Genomic DNA, 21,619 nt, shown 5'->3' on the forward strand with positions numbered 1-21,619 from the left:
TTATGCATTGTGGTGTAAAAGAACAAAATCAGCAAGTTCACATACAAAAATGTGTCATACGTTGTATACTCTGCTGCTTGTATATCAATTAATTGGAAACAGATCAAGGGAAAACAATTTCAGACTGTGGTTAACATCTCTTGGTGTCCCACACTGCCTAGAGAAGCCAAAAAAGTAAACTGCAAATACATGGAGGTAAATTGCAGCATATTGAAAATGGGGTCTGGAACAAAGAAGAATCTTTACACAAAAGCCCCCCCCTCCCCCGCTATTTTACTTCGTGCCATTTTTGTCTCTATCTGTATCACTCTCTGCTGAGTTAATTAATGAGAAAATAAGCATCAAATATAAAAGGCGATGTGTGATGACGTCATATAAATCCAACCTCAAACAACTGGTGGCCTAGGGATTACGGACACGAGATGTCGCGAGATGTGCAGGGTATAAAAGAAGCGCGCAGCGCGTTCATATTCCTTTTCCAGCTCGTGTTTGCGGGTGATAACGTGGTGCTTGCATTGCTATGTGGTAAGTGTCTTGCTAAGGCGGTTGATACTCCTAGCTGAGCGCGAATGATGAAGCTATTTTATTGCTGTAAACTCCTGAATACCTGTGAGGAGATACCTTGGAGAGCTGAGCGCTCGTCACCCGCAGCCTGTATTTGTCACGCGTCTCTACTGTCGCTTCATATACTTCTCTTGTGTTACAGGGACCCGGGGAGAGGCTGTCTGTGCTGTGCCTGTATTCTACATGTGCGGAGCAATGCTGTAAGGACACGCGTCCGATACATGATGCACCGGACACAGAGTCGGTAAGATATCCTCAACTGTATCCGTTGTGATACTATGATTTTTCTGCAGCTTGGAAATGTGTTACCCTGACAAATGTTTCTATTTAAACGATTTTAAAGAAAATTGGTAACTTTATGGCTGTGCTTTTGCTTGTATATTACTGAGTTTAATGCACGTGGTTAAAGTAATTTGCTCTTAAAGGGATACTAATTACACTAATTTATTTTGATTCTTATAGAGCCTGCAACTTTCTAATTACTTGGTTTTCTTTTTAACTTTATTGTAAAAAGCAGGAATGAAACTTAAGGAGCTGGCTCATTTTAGGTTCAGCACCCTAATTAGTGTTTGCTGATTTGGTGACTACATTTTGCACCAATCTGCAAGTGCTACCCAGGTGCTGAATCTAAAATGGACTGGCTCCTAAGCTTTAATTCTTGAATTCCTGCTTTTCAAACAAAAATACCAAAAAATGAAGCAAAAATAGGAGTAAACTAGAAAGCTTCTTAACCATTTGAGTGCTAAGCATTTTCCCACCTGGGTGCTAAGATTATTTTTTTGAATATAGTGTGTGTGTATGTGTATGTATGTATGTATGTATATATATATATATATATATATATATATATATATATATATATATATATATATATATATATATATTCAGACCCCCAAAACTTACACTGAAAGGCTAGGCGATTACCTTTCCAACGGTGGGTCTTGGGGGGGCTCTGTAGCTGCTGAGATACAGGCTTCTAAGCAGCACGACCCCTGCTCCTATACTTAACATTGTTAAGTATAAATAAAGTTGCAAAGTGATGTCATCATGCAAAACGGGAAGCCCCTGTGATGCCTGTCACTCTACAGGCACAATTGCCGGGGTGGGAGCCCCCAGATCTCCCTCAAGTTGGGAGTGCTAGTGACGGCTCTAAGCTGTCATTAGCACTTGAGTGGGAAACTCTGTGATGGCTCAGAGCCGTCATTAGCACTTAAAGGGACATTAAGCCCACTTTTTTTTTCTTTCGTGATTCAGAGTGCCATTTTAAACAACTTTCTAATTTACTACTTATCTAATTTGCTTCATTCTCTTGATATTTTTTCCCGCAAAGCATATCTAGATAGTCTCAATAGCTTCTGATTGGTGAGTGCACATATTTGCCTCATGTGATTGGTTCACCCATGTGTATTGCTATTTCATCAACAAAGCATATCTAGAGAATTATGCAAATTGGATAATAGAAGTAAACTGGGATGTTTAAAATTGTATTCTGTATATATGATTGGTGGCTACACACATTTGATGGTTGTTAACTGTTAAGATATTTCTGGTAGTGTATTGCTGCTCGGCTAACAAATTTGCAAGGGCTAAACCATCTTTAGTCATTTTATTGCACAATTGCCAGTCCTGACTTGCATTGCAAACACAATCTTCTTATGATGATAACCTTGTCCAGTTCTGCTACTGAATGATAAGTGAATGATAAGTGATGATACTGTGGTTACTGAGGAAGATTTTATGTACACTAAGGTCTCTTGTTTAGTTTGGTTTGCTAGAAAATCTTTAATTCTTTTTTTTCAGTAATGGGTTTCCTTTTTAAAAGCACAATGAAGATGTGACCAAGAATGTATTGCCTACATCCTGTCTGAAACTATGGTGAGTTCTTACTTCATCTGTTTTTTGCCACTCTCTAGTTCCTATCATCTCTGCAAATGACTCGAAATCCATTTTAGCATAAGAGGTTACAAGCACTGTGCTCTAGAGTGTCTCCTTAGTACTTCTCTTGACTTTGGGGGCTTATACCAGTGCTAGAATAACGTCCCTTCTTGCAGAAAGACCAGGTCCTATTGTGATCTGACCCTTCCGATAGCTGGGTACAGGCTGCAGATTTTAGACTTGATGCATCAAACAGTTTCTTTTTATGCTGCAAATGGCCTTTCCAAGGTACTTTGTTTAATTGCCAGCACATCTCATTCTAAGTTGGCACTCTGCATTACCTCAAACTTGAAGAAAACCAGTGAGCCTCAGTTTAAGGTATAAGAACCTTTATTAATCCTTCATGGAAACCTGTAATGTAGATAAAACTGCACACAGGCAGTGCTGTCAGCCATGCATCTCTGCATTACCTGTCTATAAAGTTATGGGTTTTGGCAGAGTTAAAGGGACATAAAACACAAATTTGTCTAAAATATAATGTATTTGCTACCCATACCCCAGCTTTGCACAATCAACTTTTATATTAAAGCTTTTAACATTGAAACCAAACGTTTCAAAAAACAGCCTTATGAGCTCTAATCTGTTAGAGCATGTAATGTTAACATTAGTGACACCGTAGTGGCTTTTAATGTTCTGCTTTGGACCTGCAGATCACTGCTAGTCCAGAGCAGAAACTGACATCCAATTGTCATTAGTCGGTGTTCGATTTACAGCTGAACACATAATTGCCCTGTCTTGTAAAGTAGTTTAGGTGTATTAGCATTTTAGTTCACATTATGTTTTTGTATAAATGTTGCTGATTGGTTCCTTTGTATCTAGTTCTTAAGGGCAGCAGAAATTACATGGGAGGTGCAGTGAGAATTATGTTCCACAAGTTCCCATTGCTCTAAAGCCACCAATGGACTACGGCTACACCCTAGAACAAAGCAGCACAATCTTGTACTACTTAGAAAAGATTCTTTAATCAAGAGTTTATTTATTTTAAACACCTAAATTTACCACCTCCTTGCACTTAACCTAGGCAAAGAGAATGACTGGAGTGGAAGGGAGGAGCTATTTAACTGCTCTGCTACTCCTGACCAGGAGGTGAATATCCATTAGGAATTAAGATGATCTGTGGACTCGTGTCAAAAAAGAAATAAATTTATCAGGTAAGCTTACATTTTCTTATTACCATTTCTGACTGCATGTGCCATGCTGGCTTTAGCAAAGTAAAATTTTATCCTACAGTGATAGGGTCTGAATTAGCCTTTAGCTTTAGCCTGAGATGTGTGATCTTCCTATAACTTTATCCATTTCTGCTACTGAATAAGCAGTGATGTGGTTGCTGACAGTTCAAAAATATTTTATAGATTACTTAAAAAGATACTAAACTCAAATGTTTCATGATTCAGAGAGCATGCAACTTTAAATTTACTCCACATTTTTGTTCTCTTGATATCTTTATTTTAAAAAGGAGGAATTAAAGCTTTAGAGCTGGTCCATGTTTGGTTCAGCGCCCTGGGTAGTGCTTGCTGATTGGTGGCTACAATTAGCCATTCAATTAACAAGCGCAAACAGGTTCTGAAATTAAACTGGGCCGGCCTCAAAGCTTTCATTCCTGCCTTTTGAAATAAAGATACAAAGAGAATGAAGAAAAAATAAAAGTAATTAAAAGGCTGCTTAAAACTGCATGCTCTCTGAATTTTGAAATTTAAAAAATGGTTTTAGTATCCCCTTAATTACTTGTGTTCTACTGGAAGCTTACTGGTGATTGGTGGCTACACATGTATGCCTTATTGATGGATGAAATCTGTTAAGATATTTCCGGTAGTGTATTGCTGCTCAGCTAACACATTTGCAAGGACTAAACCATCTTTAGTCATTTTATAGCACAATTGCCAGTTTAACACTAAACACTGTTAGTTTGCACTTTACGATTATATTTTTAGTAAGAGAAACCAGAAACGTTAGGGTTTTTTTTTTTTAATAGATCTTGGTAGAAACTTTTCTCATCTTCTCAGAACATTGAAAGTCCTGACTTGCATTGCAAACACAATCTTCTTATGATGATAACCTTGTCCAGTTCTGCTACTGAATGATAAGTGATGATACTGTGGTTACTGAGGAAGATTTTATGTACACTAAGGTCTCTTGTTTACTTTGGTTTGCTAGAAAATGTTTGTTTAAAATTCTTTTTTTTTTCAGTAATTGGTTTCCTTGATTTAAAGGCACAATGAAGATGTGACAAAGAATGTATTGCCTACATCCTGTCTGAAACTATGGTGAGTTCTTACTTCATCTGTTTTTTGCCACTCTCTAGTTCCTATCATCTCTGCAAATGACTCGAAATCAATTTTTGCATAAGAGGTTACAGGCACTGTGCTCTAGAGTGTCTCCTTAGTCCTTCTCTTGACTTTGGGGGCTTATACCAGTGCTAGAATAACGTCCCTTCTTGCAGAAAGACCAGGTCCTATTGTGATCTGACCCTTCCGATAGCTGGGTACAGGCTGCAGATTTTAGACTTGTTGCATCAAACTGTTTCCTTTTACGCTGCAAATGGATTTTCCAAGGTACTTTGTTTAATTGCCAGCAGATCTAATTCTAAGTTGGCACTTGGCAGAGTTAAAGAAACATAAAACACAAATTTGTTTCTCTAATATAGAGAATACCTTTACTACACATTCCACAGCTTTGTACAAGCAACATTTATATTATAGCTTATAACATTTAAACATAACTTTCTGCCTTTTCATAGCCACTTTAGACAGCTGCTTTTCACAACAGGACTGTCCCTTTTAACTGTAGGGTTATGTAAAGCTACTAGTGAAAATTTTCTAGTGTTCAATTTACTCTTTACGTTTAACTGAAGTTTTATGTATTGCTTGAGCAATCTGTTAAGAGCATGTAATTTTAACATTAGTGACACCATAATGTGGCTTAACCCCACAAAGACGTTAATGTTCTGCTTTGGGCCCACAGATCACCGCTGGTCCAGAGCAGAAACTGACACATCTAATCGGCATTGGTCATAAATTCAGCTGTAAATTGAACACTAACTACCCTTTAAATACTATGTTCAGTAAAGTAGTTTAAGTGTGTTCGCATTTTAGTTCACATTACATTTGTGTGAATGTTGCTGATTGGTTCCTTCGTGTATCTAGCTCTAATTATATTTTAATCCTATCTTTTTACAGGGACTTGTCTTTATTTGAAGAACAGCTCTTAACCTTGTGCATGGTAAGAATATTTTATTACCATTTCAGACTGCATGTGCCTTGCTGGCCTTGGCAAAGTAGAATTTATCCTACAGTGATGGGATTTGAATTAGCCTTTAGTTATAGCCTGAGATGTGTGACCTTCCTAGGATGACAACTTTGTCCAGTTCTGCTACTGAATGATAAGCGATGATAATGTGGTTGCTGAGGTAGTTCACACATTATAGTATACTAAAACCAAATGTATTTCATGATTTGGGTTCAGCATGCAACTTTATATTACTCCTAATTTTTCTAGTTCACTTGATACCTTTATTTGAAAAAGCAGGAATGAAAGCTTTAGAGCCGGTCCAATTAGCCATTTAATAAACGAGCACAACCCAGGTTCTGAACCTAAACTGGGCCAGGCCCAAAGCTTTCATTCCTGCATTTTCAAATAGATACTAAGAGAACAAAGAAATTGATAGTAGGAGTAAATTAGAAAGCTGCTTTAAATGCATGCTCTATCCGTGACAGTGACAATTTGTGTTTAGTATCCCTTTAAGCTTTATGCTAGGTCTGTATTAATCTTCCAGGATTTCTTGGGTTTTAATGTAACTTCTCTACTCTTTTTACAGGTGTAATTTGAGGCATGGCTGTTGGCACTGGTCATGGATTTTAAAGTTGACAGGAATCAAGTAATATCTGCAATTTTAATTTGTGAAACTTATTTGTAAATAAAGGTTTATTGGCTGAACAATAAAAAAACAAAGCAAATCTGAGTTTTTTAATTTTTTTTTATTTACTTTATCTTTAAATCAATTGTACTAAATATTATACAGGGATTTCTTGTATAAATCTAAAGTTCTGAGTCTTAATTTCTTACAACCTGGATGTGCTTCTAGTATTGGCAGGACCAGACTAGCTCATCAAAGCCTAGTGAGAAATCTTGGAGGTCCGGAGTGCCTCTAGATCGCTATCATATAAATCCAGTTCAATTGCCTTTTTAGAAGTGAGGTATAACTGCAAACAGAATAACAAACGCATGACATTGAAAATAAATCAAGAATAAAAGAAACAATTTTTTTGGAGTCTTAATAGATTCTTACTCTTCATAATGTGTCAATCTCTGTACTTAGAATTAGTAATTTCCCTCTGAATGTCTTCAGCCTCCCTTCACACATAGTCCCTACTTCTACAGGTGGGTCTGTGTGGTTTTGGAGTATTCAGTATTACAATATGTAGTTAGCTTAATTTTGCAGAAACTTTCCAAATTTTTAGGCGAATTACTAACTGGGACATTCCCACCACATGTATACAAGATCAACCATCCTCTAGCAGTTTCTAGAGCCTCCTTTTACTAAGTGAACAGTTTGCTTTGGTGTCAAAGTAACATCTAAAATGTCTTTATGAATTGTTTCTTTCCAATTTGTGCTAAAGAGTCCCTTACAGGAATTTAAAGTCTTGTCCCAGTTCTCAAAGTCTAGTTATCTGGCAATGTCTCAATTTAAAGAGACGGTTAAGTCCAATAAAAATTGTTTCAAATAATGCATGTAACTTTAAACTTTCGATTTTACTTTATCATCTAAATCTAATTTCTGTTGGTGTTGTAGAAAGGTGAGACTTCTGCTGCTACTCTATAAGCCTTTACTTTCCCACTTATCTATAGTCCTTATGTATTGCGTATTTCAGGGGTATTAAGGTCTACTTGGATATCAGAATCCCTTTGTGATTGGACTGATTGCTTTCCCTTATCTCCCCAAATTATGTCTTCCAGTAACTCATATCCCCTATATCTGCTTATGTGGCCCACATCTCTCTGTCTTCTACCTAGTATGGCATTTTGGGCCTGACATGCTGCCATATAATCTAAGTTGGGAGCCACATCCCCAGCTGTCTATCATAGAAGCTGGCGTTAGTCTGACTGGAGAGGTCTATTCTAGGTGACAAATTTTTAATTGGGAGGACTCAAACAAATGTACTATTCTGGTAAGAATAGTTTTAAATAGACGAGTCTACCAAACCATGAAGTTCTCTTTTCACTTGGCTAGAACCGCCTGAATTTCTTTATATCGTAGGGTATAGTTTTATGGAATCGGGAACCCTCTACCTCGCTCAACAAGACTCTCCCCTAGTTTTGAAAGCACTCCCTAAAGACTTCTGTTCAGGAATGCATACAACCTACACTAAACTTTCCTATACCAGTTCCTCTCATCCATTGCTATCCGCCATGAACCTCCCTTTAAGTATTTGTTTCCAGAGAAAATTACAAGTGACAAATGTAACAATCGGCAAATTTAACAAAACATAAACCTCATGTTGTTGTTTTGCAATTGTTTGAGAATTACATACCACAATAGGACCCAATGTCTCAACATCAACAGAGTTAAAAGAATCATTGTAGGTGCCACCTCCTCCCTGGTTTTTGTTTGTTCACATATTGCTGCACTTTTTGGTGAGAGGTGCGGCCAGTGAGGTTGGCTGTTCTGTTGTAGCATCAGTCATACACAAACCTGTTGCATTTTGCTTATTCTCACTAGTGGTGGACAGTGCTATATATTACTAGTGGTTATTAACTGCTTGATTAAAAATCTGGAAGACTAAGAAAATGGATATATTTAATACCAGAGATACACTACTATTGCCAATTGCTGCATCTATGGACACTAATAATCCAATGTCTGACGATATAATATTGAATACAAATGCCAATACTAGTGTGACTTTGAATAACCTTGAGGATTTACTTAACCCCTTAATGACCACAGCACTTTTCCATTTTCTGTCCGTTTGGGACCAAGGCTATTTTTACATTTTTGCGGTGTTTGTGTTTAGCTGTAATTTTCCTCTTACTCATTTACTGTACCCACATATATTATATACCGTTTTTCTCGCCATTAAATGGACTTTCCAAAGATACCATTATTTTCATCATATCTTATAATTTACTTTAAAAAAAATTATAAAATATGAGAAAAAATGGAAAAAAACACTTTTTCTAACTTTGACCCCCAAAATCTGTTATACATCTGCAACCACCAAAAAACACCCATGCTAAATAGTTTCTAAATTTTGTCCTGAGTTTAGAAATACCCAATGTTTACACGTTCTTTGCTTTTTTGTAAGTTATAGGGCCATAAATACAAGTAGCACTTTGCTATTTCCAAACCATTTTTTTTCAATATTAGCGCTAGTTACATTAGAACACTAATATCTTTCAGGAATCCCTGAATATCTATTGACATGTATATATTTTTTTTAGTAAACATCCCAAAGTATTGATCTAGGCCAATTTTGGTATATTTCATGCCACCATTTCACCGCCAAATGCGATCAAATACAAAAAATCGTTCACTTTTTCACAAACTTTTGGTTTCTCACTGAAATTATTTACAAACAGCTTGTGCAATTATGGCATAAATGATTGTAAATTTTTCTTTGGGATCCCCTTTGTTCAGAAATAGCAGACATGGCTTTGGTGTTGCTTTTTGGTAATTAGAAGGATGCTAAATGCCACTGTGCACCACACGGGTATTATGCCCAGCAGTAAAGGGGTTAATTAGGGAGCATGTAGGGAGCTTTTTGGGGTAATTTTAGCTTTAGTGTAGTAGACAACCCCAAGTAATGATCTAGGCCCATTTTGGTATATTTCATGCCACCATTTCACCGCCAATTGCGATCAAATTAAAAAAAAAAGTTAAATTTTTCACAATTTTAGGTTTCTCACTGAAATCATTTACAAACAGCTTGTGCAATTATGGCACAAATTGTTGTAAATGCTTCTCTGGGATCCCCTTTGTTCAGAAATAGCAGACATATATGGCTTTGGCGTTGCTTTTTGGTACTTAGAAGGCCGCTAAATGCCGCTGCGCATCACACGTGTATTATAGCTAGCAGTGAAGGGGTTAATTAGGAAGTTTGTAGGGAGCTTGCAGGGTTAATTTTAGCTTTAGTGTAGAGATCAGCCTCCCACCTGACACATCAGACCCCCTGATCCCTCCCAAACAGCTCCCTTCCCTCCCCCACCCCACAATTGTCCCCGCCATCTTAAGTACTGGCAGCAACTCTGCCAGTACTAAAATAATATATTTATGCTTTTTGGGGGTTTTTTTAAGCATATTTACATATGCTGCTGTGTAGGAGCCCCCCTTAGCCCCCAACCTGGCTGATCCCCCACCAAACAGCTGTCTAACCCTCCCCCTCTGCCTTAATGGCCGCCATCTTGGGTACTGGCAGCTGTCTGCCAGTACCCAGTTTATAAAAAAAAATAGTTGCTTTATTATTTATTATTATTATTATCCCCCATTTTCTGTAGTGTAGCTCCCCTACCCACCAAAGAACAAACCCCAACCCCCTCCTAGATACCTTTGACTGGGTTTGTTTAGAAAATAAAAAGATTTACACAAACTTTTACAACAGTCTTTTCTGTAGTGTAGCGGTTCCCACCCGCCCCGTGCCCGCCCGACGTGCACGCGCGCGCCTGTGCGCGCCCCCATCGCCCCCGCCCCCCTCTACATTACCCGGCCCATCAATGGCCGCCCACCCGCCTCCCAAGTCAGCTCCCACCCACCAACGTTACCGGCCACCGATGTCCGGTGCAGAGAGGGCCACAGAGTGGCTCTCTCTGCACCGGATGGCCATTTAAGGTTATTGCAGGATGCCTCCATATCGAGGCATCACTGCAATAACCGGAAAGCAGCTGGAAGCGAGCAGGATCGCTTCCAGCTGCTTTCCACACCGAGGACGTGCAGGGTACGTTCTCAGGCATTAACTGCCTTTTTTCTGAGGACGTACCCTGCACGTCCTCGGTCGTTAAGGGGTTAAAGAGCTGAAAATAAAGACAGAATTAAAATTTATGGAAAAAAATATGTAGAAATAGGGATGATACCTAGTGGTTTAATATTAAAGAAAGATTGTACTTTTGAATTGAAAAACTTAAAAATTGAATGGTTTGCTGTCCTAGAAAGAGCATCTCGATTTTATTAAGATTACCATTAAATCAAGAAATATTGCAACAAAAGAAATTGAGGAGATAAGTAAATCTAAAACTATATTAGACCCAAAGGAAACCAACTTTCAGGGGAAACAAAGGGAGATCATTCAAAAATTAGGAGAATGAAATACTGATCTAATAAATGGAGAACAATTAAGAGATCAGAATGACTACAAGATCGGGATATTTCTAAAAAGAATATATTCAGTAAAGAAAATATACCGCAGAATAGACAGGAAGAATTATTGACTATAAAATCACAAGAACTAGATAAGAGAAAACAGATCATTATAAAACTGAAAATTTGATAAACAGTATGGAGAATAGAGGCCTAGACAATATGGAGAACAAGACCCTTTCATAGGGAGACTAAAGAACCAGTAGTGGCAACAATACAGGGAAAGGGAGAATCCCATAGGAAATATAAGAAATCAGAATTGGGATGAAAATAGTCATAGACCCTACAATTATAGGGAGCATGATTTTCCATATCTTAATAGGGAACACTATTCTGACTCTAGGGAGTGCAACCCACTATTCTAAATATGGATATAGAGAATATCAGAGAATAGGCGACAGTATATATGGTATGAGGATAATAGAAATAACAATAGAGGGAGAGAAACTAATGAACCCTAAAAAAGAAAATTTAATAACAAAACAAAATCAGCACAACAAAACTGGCGAATCCCAGTTCAGAATAGATTTGACATATTAAATGAGCATATTGAGCATCCCCCCCAACCAGGTACATCTGAGTTTTTTTAGGAGTGGGTTGAGGTAGAACCCACGACCCCCCAAAAGGAAAAAGAGAGGGAATAGAGGAAGAAGAATTAGAAGACTGACTAAAAATAAATTGGTGAATGAAGTCTCTAACAAAGGAATTTAATATCAGTGATTAACAGCTGACAATTGTCATTTGCCCCCACATCAGAATTAAATAAGTTTGAACATCTAATTAACATTAATCAATTTGTGAGAAAGTTAACCTTAAAAAAATATTTTGTTAAAAATCCCATCACCTATAAAAGTCAAACGGAGACATTACCTATAACAAAGAATATATACATACAGAATTTAGGTCTAAGTCAGATTTCTTTTACAAGAGATGACGAGTCCATGGATTTCATCCTTACTTATGGGATATCGCCTCCTGGTCAGCAGGAGGAGGCAAAGAGCACCACAGCAGAGCTGTATATGAAGCTACTCCCTTCCCTCCCACCCCAGTCATTCTCTTTGCCTGTGTTAGTGATACGAAAAGGTAAAGTGAGGTGTTAGTTTAGATTCTTCAATCAAGAGTTTATTATTTTTAAATGGTACCAGTGGGTGCTATTTTACTCGGGTAAAGCGACAGGCTTTTCAGCAATGGGAACTGAGGAGATTCTACATTCCCTCTGTGCCTACCAGACTGTGTGCTGCCCTGCTGAATATGATCTTAGCAGATATTATCTAAGACCCAGTTTGTTCCCACAGATTCCTAGAGGAGAAGGAGGACCTCTGGCAGTGTGGGACAAGTCATGCTGTTACTCAGCATTGACGTATGTGCAGTCCATTATTTTCTGTGACACTTAGTAACTCAGAAAAAAATATTTCTTTCATGTAATTAGCAAGAGTCCATGAGCTAGTGACGTATGGGATATACATTCCTACCAGGAGGGGCAAAGTTTCCCAAACCTCAAAATGCCTATAAATACACCCCTCACCACACCCACAATTCAGTTTTACAAACTTTGCCTCCTATGGAGGTGGTGAAGTAAGTTTGTGCTAGATTCTACGTTGATATGCGCTCCGCAGCAGGTTGGAGCCCGGTTTTCCTCTCAGCGTGCAGTGAATGTCAGAGGGATGTGAGGAGAGTATTGCCTATTTTGAAAGCAGTGATCTTCTACGGGGTCTATTTCATAGGTTCTCTGTTATCGGTCGTAGAGATTCATCTCTTACCTCCCTTTTCAGATCGACGATATACTCTTATTTATATACCATTACCTCTGCTGATTTTCGTTTCAGTACTGGTTTGGCTTTCTACAAACATGTAGATGAGTGTCCTGGGGTAAGTAAGTCTTATTTTCTGTGACACTCTAAGCTATGGTTGGGCACTTTGTTTATAAAGTTCTAAATATATGTATTCAAACATTTATTTGCCTTGACTCAGGATGTTCAACATTCCTTATTTTCAGACAGTCAGTTTCATATTTGGGATAATGCATTTGAATCATTCATTTTTTCTTACCTTAAAAATTTGACTTTTTTTCCCTGTGGGCTGTTAGGCTCGCGGGGGCTGAAAATGCTTCATTTTATTGCGTCATTCTTGGCGCGGACTTTTTTGGCGCAAAAAATCTTTTCTGTTTCCGGCGTCATACGTGTCGCCGGAAGTTGCGTCATTTTTGACGTCCTTTTGCGCTAAAAATGTCGGCGTTCTGGATGTGGCGTCATTTTTGGCGCCAAAAAGCATTTAGGCGCCAAATAATGTGGGCGTCTTATTTGGCGCTAAAAAATATGGGCGTCGCTTTTGTCTCCACATTATTTCAGTCTCAAATTTTCTTTGCTTCTGGTTGCTAGAAGCTTGTTTATTGGCATTTTTTCCCATTCCTGAAACTGTCATTTAAGGAATTTGATCAATTTTGCTTTATATGTTGTTTTTTTCTCTTACATATTGCAAGATGTCTCACGTTGCATCTGAGTCAGAAGATACTTCAGGAAAATCGCTGTCTAGTGCTGGAACTACCAAAGCTAAGTGTATCTGCTGTAAACTTTTGGTAGCTATTCCTCCAGCTGTTGTTTGTATTAATTGTCATGACAAACTTGTTAATGCAGATAATATTTCCTTTAGTAATGTACCATTGCCTGTTGCAGTTCCGTCAACATCTAAGGTTCAGAATGTTCCTGATAACATAAGAGATTTTGTTTCTGAATCCATCAAGAAGGCTATGTCTGTTATTCCTCCTTCTAGTAAACATAAAAAATCTTTTAAAACTTCTCTTTCTACAGATGAATTTTTAAATGAACATCATCATTCTGATTCCGATGACTCTTCTGGTTCAGAGGATTCTGTCTCAGAGATTGATGCTGATAAATCTTCATATTTATTTAAAATGGAATTTATTCGTTCTTTACTTAAAGAAGTACTAATTGCTTTAGAAATTGAGGATTCTGGTCCTCTTGATACTAATTCTAAACGTTTAGATAAGGTCTTTAAATCTCCTGTGGTTATTCCAGAAGTTTTTCCTGTTCCTAATGCTATTTCTGAAGTAATTTCCAGAGAATGGGATAAATTGGGTAATTCATTTACTCCTTCTAAACTTTTTAAGCAATTATATCCTGTGCCGTCTGACAGATTAGAATTTTGGGACAAAATCCCTAGAGTTGATGGGGCTATTTCTACCCTTGCTAAACGTACTACTATTCCTACGTCAGATGGTACTTCGTTTAAGGATCCTTTAGATAGGAAAATTGAATCCTTTCTAAGAAAAGCTTATCTGTGTTCAGGTAATCTTCTTAGACCTGCTATATCATTGGCTGATGTTGCTGCAGCTTCAACTTTTTGGTTGGAAACTTTAGCGCAACAAGTAACAGATCATGATTCTCATAATATTATTATTCTTCTTCAACATGCTAATAATTTTATCTGTGATGCCATTTTTGATATTATCAGAGTTGATGTCAGGTTTATGTCTCTAGCTATTTTAGCTAGAAGAGCTTTATGGCTTAAAACTTGGAATGCTGATATGGCTTCTAAATCAACTCTACTTTCCATTTCTTTCCAGGGTAACAAATTATTTGGTTCTCAGTTGGATTCTATTATCTCAACTGTTACTGGTGGGAAAGGAACTTTTTTACCACAGGATAAAAAATCTAAGGGTAAGAACAGGGCTAATAATCGTTTTCGTTCCTTTCGTTTCAACAAAGAACAAAAGCCTGATCCTTCATCCTCAGGAGCAGTTTCAGTTTGGAAACCATCTCCAGTCTGGAATAAATCCAAGCCTTCTAGAAAGGCAAAGCCAGCTTCTAAGTCCACATGAAGGTGCGGCCCTCATTCCAGCTCAGCTGGTAGGGGGCAGGTTACGTTTTTTCAAAGAAATTTGGATCAATTCTGTTCACAATCTTTGGATTCAGAACATTGTTTCAGAAGGGTACAGAATTAGTTTCAAGATGAGACCTCCTGCAAAGAGATTTTTTCTTTCCCGTGTCCCAGTAAATCCAGTGAAAGCTCAAGCATTTCTGAATTGTGTTTCAGATCTAGAGTTGGCTGGAGTAATTATGCCAGTTCCAGTTCTGGAACAGGGGATGGGGTTTTATTCAAATCTCTTCATTGTACCAAAGAAGGAGAATTCCTTCAGACCAGTTCTGGATCTAAAAATATTGAATTGTTATGTAAGGATACCAACGTTCAAAATGGTAACTGTAAGGACTATCATGCCTTTTGTTCAGCAAGGGCATTATATGTCCACAATAGATTTACAGGATGCATATCTGCATATTCCGATTCATCCAGATCATTATCAGTTCCTGAGATTCTCTTTTCTGGACAAGCATTACCAGTTTGTGGCTCTGCCGTTTGGCCTAGCTACAGCTCCAAGAATTTTTACAAAGGTTCTCGGTGCCCTTCTGTCTGTAATCAGAGAACAGGGTATTGTGGTATTTCCTTATTTGGACGATATCTTGGTACTTGCTCAGTCTTTACATTTAGCAGAATCTCATACGAATCGACTTGTGTTGTTTCTTCAAGATCATGGTTGGAGGATCAATTCACCAAAAAGTTCATTGATTCCTCAGACAAGGGTAACCTTTCTGGGTTTCCAGATAGATTCAGTGTCCATGACTCTGTCTTTAACAGACAAGAGACGTCTAAAATTGATCTCAGCTTGTCGAAACCTTCAGTCACAATCATTCCCTTCGGTAGCCTTATGCATGGAAATTCTAGGTCTTATGACTGCTGCATCGGACGCGATCCCCTTTGCTCGTTTTCACATGCGACCTCTTCAGCTGTGTATGCTGAATCAATGGTGCAAGGATTACACAAAGATATCTCAATTAATATCTTTAAAACCGATTGTACGACACTCTCTAACGTGGTGGACAGATCACCATCGTTTAATTCAGGGGGCTTCTTTTGTGCTTCCGACCTGGACTGTAATTTCAACAGATGCAAGTCTCACAGGTTGGGGAGCTGTGTGGGGATCTCTGACGGCACAAGGAGTTTGGGAATCTCAGGAGGTGAGATTACCGATCAATATTTTGGAACTCCGTGCAATTTTCAGAGCTCTTCAGTCTTGGCCTCTTCTGAAGAGAGAATCGTTCATTTGTTTTCAGACAGACAATGTCACAACTGTGGCATACATCAATCATCAAGGAGGGACTCACAGTCCTCTGGCTATGAAAGAAGTATCTTGAATTTTGGTTTGGGCGGAATCCAGCTCCTGTCTAATCTCTGTGGTTCATATCCCAGGTATAGACAATTGGGAAGCGGATTATCTCAGTCGCCAAACGTTGCATCCGGGCGAATGGTCTCTTCACCCAGAGGTATTTCTTCAGATTGTTCAAATGTGGGAGCTTCCAGAAATAGATCTGATGGCGTCTCATCTAAACAAGAAACTTCCCAGGTATCTGTCCAGATCCCGGGATCCTCAGGCGGAAGCAGTGGATGCATTATCACTTCCTTGGAAGTATCATCCTGCCTATATCTTTCCGCCTCTAGTTCTTCTTCCAAGAGTAATCTCCAAGATTCTGAAGGAATGCTCGTTTGTTCTGCTGGTAGCTCCGGCATGGCCTCACAGGTTTTGGTATGCGGATCTTGTCCGGATGGCCTCTTGCCATCCGTGGACTCTTCCGCTAAGACCAGACCTTCTGTCGCAAGGTCCTTTTTTCCATCAGGATCTCAAATCCTTAAATTTAAAGGTATGGAGATTGAACGCTTGATTCTTGGTCAAAGAGGTTTCTCTGACTCTGTGATTAATACTATGTTACAGGCTCGTAAATCTGTATCCAGAGAGATATATTATAGAGTCTGGAAGACTTATATTTCTTGGTGTCTTTCTCATCTTTTTTCTTGGCATTCTTTTAGAATTCCGAGAATTTTACAGTTTCTTCAGGATGGTTTAGATAAAGGTTTATCCGCAAGTTCTTTGAAAGGACAAATCTCTGTTCTTTCTGTTCTTTTTCACAGAAAGATTGCTAATCTTCCTGATATTCATTGTTTTGTACAAGCTTTGGTTCGTATAAAACCTGTCATTAAGTCAATTTCTCCTCCTTGGAGTTTGAATTTGGTTCTGGGGGCTCTTCAAGCTCCTCCGTTTGAACCTATGCATTCATTGGACATTAAATTACTTTCTTGGAAAGTTTTGTTCCTTTTGGCGATCTCTTCTGCCAGAAGAGTCTCTGAATTATCTGCTCTTTCTTGTGAGTCTCCTTTTCTGATTTTTCATCAGGATAAGGCGGTGTTGCGAACTTCTTTTGAATTTTTACCTAAAGTTGTGAATTCCAACAACATTAGTAGAGAAATTGTGGTTCCTTCATTATGTCCTAAGCCTAAGAATTCTAAGGAGAAATCGTTGCATTCTTTGGATGTTGTTAGAGCTTTGAAATATTATGTTGAAGCTACTAAGTCTTTCCGAAAGACTTCTAGTCTATTTGTTATCTTTTCCGGTTCTAGAAAAGGCCAGAAAGCTTCTGCCATTTCTTTGGCATCTTGGTTGAAATCTTTAATTCATCATGCCTATGTTGAGTCGGGTAAAACTCCGCCTCAAAGGATTACAGCTCATTCTACTAGGTCAGTTTCTACTTCCTGGGCGTTTAGGAATGAAGCTTCGATTGATCAGATTTGCAAAGCAGCAACTTGGTCCTCTTTGCATACTTTTACTAAATTCTACCATTTTGATGTATTTTCTTCTTCTGAAGCAGTTTTTGGTAGAAAAGTACTTCAGGCAGCGGTTTCAGTTTGAATCTTCTGTTTATGTTTTTCATTAAACTTTATTTTGGGTGTGGATTATTTTCAGCAGGAATTGGCTGTCTTTATTTTATCCCTCCCTCTCTAGTGACTCTTGCGTGGAAAGATCCACATCTTGGGTAATCATTATCCCATACGTCACTAGCTCATGGACTCTTGCTAATTACATGAAAGAAAACATAATTTATGTAAGAACTTACCTGATAAATTCATTTCTTTCATATTAGCAAGAGTCCATGAGGCCCGGCCTTTTTTGTGGTGGTTATGATTTTTTTGGATAAAGCACAATTATTCCAATTCCTTATTTTATATGCTTTCGCACTTTTTTCTTATCACCCCACTTCTTGGCTATTCGTTAAACTGAATTGTGGGTGTGGTGAGGGGTGTATTTATAGGCATTTTGAGGTTTGGGAAACTTTGCCCCTCCTGGTAGGAATGTATATCCCATACGTCACTAGCTCATGGACTCTTGCTAATATGAAAGAAATGAATTTATCAGGTAAGTTCTTACATAAATTATGTTTTTTTCCTCTGTAAACTGGGCTCTTCTGTTCACTGTCTGTGTCCAACTATACACGGTACTGAAGGGCTCCTTTCATTATTTGGCTTATTTTGGGACTGCATAATGTTTATATGGGGTTTTTATTGGTGAGATACTGTTTTTAACCCTCTTTACGTTTGGGCTGGGGATCTGGCTTGGAGTATTATACTCCGGGGATAGCACTGCTCTAGAATTGGTCCCGGCAGGGTTTTTAATAACAGCAGATCAGGAGTTTGTTAGTTCAAAGGGGACTGGCTTATGTTTTTTGACAGTTATGTGTAAAATCTCTTCGAATTGATACGCCCACGATAGGCGGGGCCTTCATTTGTGCGCTGGAAGAAGCCGCACTGTTTGTTCCTGGGAGTCGGACAGTGTGCTTTCGACTCCGGTGTTTGTCTGGACCGCGTGGGTGGTAGAAAAACACCGGCGGTTTTAGGCACTCTGTTGATCGGGTTGCCGTTGTCACCGGGTCATAGGGAGCAGGGATGTGCTTATTTTTCAAGTGTGCAGTTACTGATCACATTTAGTTAGCTTTATTGGGCATATGTAAGACACGGTTCTTTTTGTTCAAAGGCAGTTATAAAAAATTTGTACAGTTATAAAGAATTTTTTATTTTTTAAAGGCACAGTTATTTTTGTTTTGCAAACGGTTTTCTGTTGCATATTTTCAAATTCTGTATGTATTAGGTGTATTACATAATTAAATACTACGACCAATACCATTTTTTTGTATCAATGGACGATCTTAATGCCAGTACTTGTTCCATGTGTTTAAATGCCAATGTGGAACCCCCTGTTACTTTTTGTCCCTCATGCACTGAGAGGGCATTGCAGTTTAGAGAGCAGATTTTCTTTAACAAAGATATATCTAAGGATGTTTCTTAGACTGATGAGTTTCAGAGTATGCCGCAACTTTCTCCCCAAGCGTCACAGCTCTTAACGCCCGCGCAGGCGACACCGTGCTCTTCAACTGCGTCTGCCTCCTCCCTGCAAGATATGGCTGCAGTTATGTCATCCACTCTTTCAGAAGTTTTACCTAAGTTGCTAGCTTTACAAGGCAAACGTAGTAGGACAGAGAACCATGTGGTCTTTGCGACTTCTGATGCTTTGATGGCAATCTCCGATGTACCCTCCCAGGGCTCTGAATTGAGGGGTAGGGAGGCCCTGTCTGATGGGGAACTGTCTGACTCAGGAAGTGCATTGCCCCAGACAGATTCGGACGTGATGTCCTTCAGGTTTAAGCTTGAACACCTCCGCCTGTTGCTACAAGAGGCTTTGGTGACTGTGACTCTATTGTGGTGCCTCCAGAGAAATTGAGTAAGATGGACAGATATTTGGAGGTTCCTTCTTATTCTGATGTTTTTCCGGTTCCTAAGAGAATTTCGGAAATTATTGCTAGGGAATGGGAAAGACTGGGTATCCCGTTCTCCCCTTCCCCTATTTTTAAGAAAATGTACCCTATAGCTGACACCGTTCGGGATTCTTGGCAGACGGTCCCTAAGGTGGAGGGAGCTATCTCTACTCTGGCTAAGCGTACGACTATCCCTATCGAGGACAGTTGTGCTTTCAAAAGACCCCATGGATAAGAAGTTGGAGGGTCTTCTCAAAAAACTCTGTTCATCAAGGGTTCTTATTGCAACCGGCGGCCTGCATTGTAACAGTCACGACTGCGGCTGCTTTTTGGTTTGACGCTCTAGAAGAGTCTCTTAGAACTGAGACTTCTTTGGAGGAAATACAGGGTAGAATTAAGGCCCTTAAGCTGGCTAATTCTTTTATTACGGATGCTTCCTTTCAGATCACCAAATTGGCAGCTAAGATTCTCCATCTTAGCACGAAGAGCCTTATGGTTGAAATCTTGGTCTGCGGATGTGTCCTCTAAATCCAAGCTTTTGGCTATTCCTTTCAAGGGACAGACCCTATTCGGGCCTGACTTGAAAGAAATCATTTCTGACATCACGGGAGGTAAGGGTCACCTCCTCCCTCAAGATAAGACATCTAAGCAAAGGGGACGACAGAGTAATTTTCGTTCCTTTCGAAATTTCAAGGGAGTCTCCTCTTCCACTAAACAGGAAGGGAATTATTCGCAAGCCAAGCCCACCTGGAGACCCAACCAGGCTTGAAACAAGGGTAAACAACCCAAGAAGCCTGCTGCTGCTACCAAGGCAGCATGAAGGGGCGGCCCCCGATCCGGGACCGGATCTAGTAGGGGGCAAACTTTCTCTCTTTGTCCAGGCTTGGATAAGAGACGTTCAGGATCCCTGGACACTGGAAGTCGTGTCTCAAGGGTATCAGTTGGAGTTCAAAAATTCCTTCCCCAGAGGAAGGTTTCTTCTTTCACGATTGTCTGTAGACCAGATAAAAAGAGAGGCGTTCTTATGTTGTGTAAAAGACCTCTTCTCCATGGGAGTAATTTGTCCCGTTCCATTAGAGGAACAGGGGCAGGGGTTTTACTCAAATCTTTTTGTAGTTCCCAAAAAAGAGGGAACGTTCCGACCCATCTTAGATCTCAAGAGTCTAAACAAGTTTCTCAGAGTCCCATCCTTCAAGACGGAGACTATTCGGACAATTCTTCCATTGATCCAGAAGGGTCAATATATGACTACCTTGGGTTTAAAGGATGCATACCTTAATATTCCTATACACAGAGATCATCACCAGTTCCTGAGGTTTGCCTTTCTGGACAAACATTTTCAGTTCGTGGCCCTTCCTTTCGGTCTGGCCACGGCACCCAGAATCTTCACAAAGGTTCTAGGGTCTCTGCTAGTGGTTCTCAGGCCGAAGGGCATTGCAGTGGCGCCTTATCTGGACGATATTCTGATCCAGGCATCGTCTTATCAGCTGACAAAGTTTCATACTGACATTATTCTGTCCTTCCTATGGACTCACGGGTGGAAGGTGAATCTAGAAAAGAGTTCGCTAATTCCACAGACAAGGGTTCCTTTCCTGGGGACTCTAATCGACTCTCTTTCCATGAAAATTTTTCTGACGGAAGTCATAAAGTTAAAGATTTTGAATACATGTCGAACCCTTAAGTCCAATCCTCAGCCGTCAGTGGCTCAGTGCATGGAAGCAATTGGATTGATAGTGGCAGCAATGGACATCATTCCATTTGCTCGCTTTCATCTCAGACTTCTTCAACTGAGCATGCTCAGACAATGGAATGGAGATTATGCAAATTTGTCTCCTCAAATAGATCTCGATCAGGAGACAAGGGACTCTCTTCTTTGGTGGTTGTCGCCGGATCATCTGTCCCAGGGGACGTGCTTCCGCAGACCCTCATGGGTGATAGTGACAACGGACGCCAGCCTGCTAGGATGAGGTGCAGTTTGGAACTCCCTGAAGGCTCAGGGTGTGTGGACTCGGTCTGAGTCTCTACTTCCCATCAATATTCTTTTTTTGAGAGCAATATTCAATGCGCTTCAGGCTTGGCCTCAGTTGGCTTCGGCCAAATTCATCAGATTCCAGTCGGA

General features: G+C 39.4%; 1 long non-coding RNA gene and 6 other non-coding genes across 7 annotated transcripts; all 7 read left to right on the top strand.

Moving 5' to 3' along the window:
• The first annotated feature begins 458 nt into the window (after positions 1–458).
• Positions 459–6,452, top strand: LOC128641024 (uncharacterized). Its single transcript, XR_008399428.1, has 7 exons — positions 459–525; positions 707–808; positions 2,365–2,439; positions 3,521–3,650; positions 4,687–4,763; positions 5,676–5,718; positions 6,314–6,452. It is a non-coding gene; the product is annotated as an uncharacterized LOC128641024 (long non-coding RNA).
• Positions 565–641, top strand: LOC128641486 (small nucleolar RNA SNORD55/SNORD39). Its single transcript, XR_008399514.1, has one exon. It is a non-coding gene; the product is annotated as a small nucleolar RNA SNORD55/SNORD39 (small nucleolar RNA).
• On the top strand, positions 2,215–2,287 carry LOC128641495 (small nucleolar RNA SNORD38). Its single transcript, XR_008399523.1, has one exon. It is a non-coding gene; the product is annotated as a small nucleolar RNA SNORD38 (small nucleolar RNA).
• On the top strand, positions 2,530–2,665 carry LOC128641527 (small nucleolar RNA SNORA35). Its single transcript, XR_008399546.1, has one exon. It is a non-coding gene; the product is annotated as a small nucleolar RNA SNORA35 (small nucleolar RNA).
• Positions 4,541–4,609, top strand: LOC128641493 (small nucleolar RNA SNORD38). Its single transcript, XR_008399521.1, has one exon. It is a non-coding gene; the product is annotated as a small nucleolar RNA SNORD38 (small nucleolar RNA).
• Positions 4,854–4,989, top strand: LOC128641526 (small nucleolar RNA SNORA35). The gene has a single exon (XR_008399545.1). It is a non-coding gene; the product is annotated as a small nucleolar RNA SNORA35 (small nucleolar RNA).
• On the top strand, positions 5,839–5,909 carry LOC128641494 (small nucleolar RNA SNORD38). Its single transcript, XR_008399522.1, has one exon. It is a non-coding gene; the product is annotated as a small nucleolar RNA SNORD38 (small nucleolar RNA).
• Positions 6,453–21,619: the final 15,167 nt, after the last annotated feature.

Source organism: Bombina bombina, chromosome 10 (genome assembly GCF_027579735.1).
Source record: "Bombina bombina isolate aBomBom1 chromosome 10, aBomBom1.pri, whole genome shotgun sequence".
Classification (NCBI taxonomy): Eukaryota; Metazoa; Chordata; class Amphibia; order Anura; family Bombinatoridae; genus Bombina; species Bombina bombina.